This window comes from Montipora foliosa, chromosome 9 (genome assembly GCF_036669935.1).
Source record: "Montipora foliosa isolate CH-2021 chromosome 9, ASM3666993v2, whole genome shotgun sequence".
Classification (NCBI taxonomy): domain Eukaryota; kingdom Metazoa; phylum Cnidaria; class Anthozoa; order Scleractinia; family Acroporidae; genus Montipora; species Montipora foliosa.
The window spans coordinates 24,400,897-24,405,615 of record NC_090877.1 but is presented as its reverse complement, the minus strand read 5'-3'; the positions used below and the strand labels follow the sequence as shown (position 1 = coordinate 24,405,615).

Sequence of the window (4,719 nt, the reverse complement as noted above, 5' to 3'; positions counted from 1 at the left end):
GAATCAGGTCATTGTTTTTACCGAGGATAAGACGGCAAGCTAAAAAAGCACATTTACTATTATTATCTTTTTAAACTCCATCCTGGACACTAGCTTGAAAAATTATTGTGAGGGCACATAGATTACACTGGTAGATTGGTTTTACATTTTTGAATTTGCGGGATTCAAGTTACCAAGAGTTCGAGTTTAATAAGCGGGTGTCAACTGTACTTTAAATTGGGATTGCACTCGTTTGAAGAATATAGCTACCAGCTGATCTTTGCTGTAATTTGTCAGGTCCTCTGAAGAAAACATTGAACTTAAAAGCGCACACGAAGGGGATGTTGATGAATCATACATGTACGATGCTGGTATGTAAATAGCTTTCCTCTCTCATTATTTTCTTTCCATGAACAGGATTTAACTGCGCGACAAAGGCTTGACATGTCATTTTTTTTGCAATCCTTGAGCGCGCGCTGCATTGCGTTAGGAAGAGCGCGCCCGAAACTGTGTTCGGCCACCTTATTAAAGTGCCTTTAAAACGAAAAATAATTGAAGCTCTTCATATAGACCCTTGAATAATGGCGAATATTGGATTGTGGTAGTATAGATAGGCGCAATGGTGATTCATATTTCTATTTAATTATCTTTATTTTTTTGGTATTTTACCTTTTTGTAACTAACATCTACCGTGATGGGCATGTCCCTTTGTAGATTATGTATTTAGATTAGGAATGATTTCCTGCGTGCTATCCAGAATGTGTGGCAGTAGATCAAATCAGGAAGCTTTATCACTCTATCCCTGATGGCCTGGACAATGGAATTAAAATTAAGAGCCATCTCACTGAATATTAAGGTCACTACAACCTTACTAGATTGGTGGCAAACTTTGTAAAAACTTAAGAGAAGAAAAATGTAAGCAAATTCCGCCACATTGAAAGTGACGAACTGTTGTCTCTTGACTGTACATTATTGGTGCCAGGTTTTAAAAAGATCACTTTAATATTTTTTGATTTATATGTTCCTACCATTACACTTATCACTTATCACAGACTGTAGTCGACTGCAGTTCCCGCTCTGGCGTCTTTGCAACTACTTAAGTCATTCACTCAATTTGCGATGATGACACTTAAAATAAATCGAACAGTCTGCAGACTGCGGACTACAGACTGCAAACAGCAGACTGTAGACAGCACACATCAGACTGCACACTCAGATGGCGGCTCGTTGATAAAGGAATATTGGTGTTTGTTGGAAATTCTGATACCAAATCGCATCGTATAACCGGAAACTTGTTGCCTTCTTTCTCACGGAACGGTAGTGGATTTGAAAGGTTCACCGATGTATGTTACTGAAATCATATGCATTGCCAACTTTGAGTTCATAAATTGACGGCTGGAATTAACCGGCAGCACTTGGTTAGCATGGTGACATCAGTTTCATGGAACGTTGACCAATCAGACTAAATAATCCCGGCTAAACTGGGGAAATCTGGTCAGCGTTCCCTTGGATTTTAACAAAGTGCGAGACAGATCACCACCTTCATAAAATGGCTCATTAACAATAGCATTGGGTAACTATATGATTTTTTTTTCCCTAGGAGATATCGGGGAGCAAAGATCATTACTAGAAATAGTGGAAAAACAATGTTATGAAATGGTTAAAGAGAGAGTGACAGCAATGGCTTTGATGAATTATGGAGAAAATCCTTTGTTGTTGGCAATAAAAGTAAGATGTTTTATTTGTAAAATATAAGTATATCGTTCGTTTTATAAATGAGAATTTCATCCTATTGTACGTGGTAACACAAGGTGGCCAAACGACCTGGAATCACGTATAAACCACTTAGAAAGACTGAAAACGGAGAGGGTGGCGAGGTAGCAGATTGTGTGCCCAGCCCTCCTCTCTTACAACGATAATCGGCTACTTAATAGACCATATTCGTATTCTCAGTATTAGACTGGAACTAGCTTGCAATGGAGGCTAATGCGGGGGAATCTATTAAAAAGTATTTGCATTTGAAAAGATTCCCCCGCATTAGCCTCCATTGCAAGCTAGTGCCAGTCCAATACCGAGAATACGAGTATGGTCTATAGACGAAGTTTAAAAAAAAGGCACGAATTGCGTACGTGTGGTAGTGCAGGAGGGGACCTTCAAATTTCCTTAAATTTCAAGTACTTTTCCAAACAAAGCAAACAAATCAAGAGCTTTCAAGGACTCATTTTGGATTCAAGGACAGTATAAACCTTGCAAATACTTCTACAGCAACAATTAGAGTAGAAGAATTGATAATGTGACATCACAAGTGAAGGTATCCCAAAAAAATGCGAAAAGCTTTTGTGTGATTCAAATCACACAAATGGTATATTGATTTTAGTTGGACTATAAAAGAAGTGAAAGACATAGATCTGTAAATAACGCACCAGATTCGATTACTTACCGAAAAAATAACAACTATTTTTTCAATAGTGTTAAATCAGTTAACTTTCAAAATAAGTTTCACAATAATGCAACCCGTAGCCATAGTAGTGCTAGTTGCCAAGTTCATATAGAGAAAATACTCCTAACGTACTGTAACAAGGCAAGCTAAAAGATACCCTGGGTGCCAGACAGCCAGAGGAATTTTTTTATCAAGGTAGGAGAGAAAGCTTCCCTCAACGGTCGACCGTTGACTTGGGGTCGCGCACCGTTCTCTCCTACCTTGAATATATAAAACAAAAATCCTTTGGCACCCAGGGTAGCCAAAAGACAGATGAAGACAAAAATAACATAGTTTGTATAGAAAACTCCGAATTTCCAATTCTCAGCGAAACGTTAATGGCAATAGATCGCAAAAACATTAAAATTTCAGCGGTCTCCGACTTCCTTCAATCAAAAGGAATTAAAGGTCAATGTTCTGTCAAAAGGAAGAAATTGATCACGTGCTAGGCAACCACAAAGGTGCACGTGATCACCTTGTGTCAACGTTCTTGTTTACATTGAATGAACTACAGGGAAGAATGTTAATCGTTCGTCGTTTTCAGAATAAAACAACGTACTTTTTAATTTTGTTGTGATATTTGACTGAATATTTACATTTCACCTGTCGGGTCAGGAAACCTTCGTTGTCTATTTTAATCAAAACAGCGTTTGTAATTGAAAATCTAAACATCTATGAGATGTAAGCACACTTGAGAACGCGAGATGGCTGCTTTCGAACTTGCGTTTATTTCGCCCGAATCAGGCGAAGGAGAGCGGAAAGTGGAACCTAACCTTGCAGTAAACCACTTGACAGCTTCTCGGTTCTCGTGTGCAAAACAAATCAGTCGATGGCAAAGTGCGGCTCTCACACCTTTGTGTATGCCACACACTAATTGATGCTCCTTTACGAACAATTGAGAATCAGTTCTGTTTCTTTTTTTTTTTTTTTCTTCTTTTTTTTTTTTTTGCTGTGGAGATCTAGATCATTTATCAACTGGAGCCAACATTTCCTACAGCGTACGGATTCCACGAGACGTTGTCAGATGTGATCGATGGAGCTTTGGCAGCCCATACATCTCAATTTTGATCTATGAATCAACGGGCATAACAGTTTCATAGAAACTGATCATTTTATTTTACGTACATATTCGAGGGGAAGGATAAGACTTCATTTATATGCAATTTAGAAATCTGAAAGGGTATTGTAGCAGCAATTACGAGGCAAAAGATCGAATATTAATTCTTTGGAATATTTTACAAATTAAAATTAGCTGGACCCCCAAAATTTTGCAATGGACCCCCAAATTTTTCAAGAAGGGGTCCAGAGGACCCCCATATTTGAAAACCTGAATACATTTCTGCGCGATATAGTGGCAAACGAATTGGCAATCCTAAAGTTCAAGAGCGCAACAGAGGTCGTCTGACGAGATTGCTGAGGCTTGATAAATTCCATAGAAGTTTCTAATGTTGGTGTTCTTATTTGGTCAGGTCTCTGAGAAGCTGCGTGAACGAGCATCCAGAAACGAAGCCGATGAAGATGATTTCAATGCTCTCGCCGAACAAGTGGAAGAGTTCACACTGCGTTTCTTGGATCCATTGAAACATACAGCTCTCTCTACTCTTCAGGGATTTTGTTTAAATCCTGAATTAGACGTAATATTAGAGACCGCAACAAAGCTTGAGCAGAAAAAGGTAACCATTGTTTAATTATTAAGACCCAGAGGCTTTGAAATATTTGCTGGTATTGCAAGGGTTTTCTTGTATCAATTGGATTCGTTTCTTGCAGTTTTTCGACCATCCAGTAGTCGACAGTATTTTGAATGAAAGATGGCATACCACGAGAGGACTCACCTGGAAAACACATAGTCCTGGCCTCTGGTTGTTTCTTAACATATGGTGTCTTGTTGATGTTATACTTTTTCCGCTCTCATTCTCGACGGCTCTGATCTTAGGTAATGCCAATTCATTTTTTTTTTAATTAAGAATTTGTTTATTTCCCAATAATATGTGCTTAAATTCAGTGTGCGATAGGTGTTAGACGTACGATTTCTAGTGCAGCGTCTCAACGGTGGAGTATACATGTAGCGGTGATGAAATAAATGAAACAATTAACACTGCAGCTTAGTTGGCGGCTAAAAGAATATTTTGCAGCTGAGAAAAGAGAGTTTTTTAATTAAAAAAAAAAAAAAACTAAACTAGTGAGCAGCACTCTGCGGACTGTATCCGTAAAACGTTTCGACGCGTTTCGTGTAGCTATCGTAGACTTCTTCAGGGAAGTTT

At 38.5% G+C, this 4,719-nt stretch overlaps 1 long non-coding RNA gene across 1 annotated transcript in view; it reads left to right on the top strand.

Annotated features, from left to right (window-relative positions):
- The window catches only part of LOC137971309 (uncharacterized), a 10,478-nt gene extending 10,127 nt beyond the window's left edge, over positions 1–351 (top strand). Inside the window, exon 4 of the long non-coding RNA XR_011116952.1 lies at positions 277–351. This is a non-coding gene — a long non-coding RNA (uncharacterized lncRNA). The remainder of the gene's footprint in view (positions 1–276) is intronic.
- The last annotated feature ends 4,368 nt before the right edge of the window (positions 352–4,719 follow it).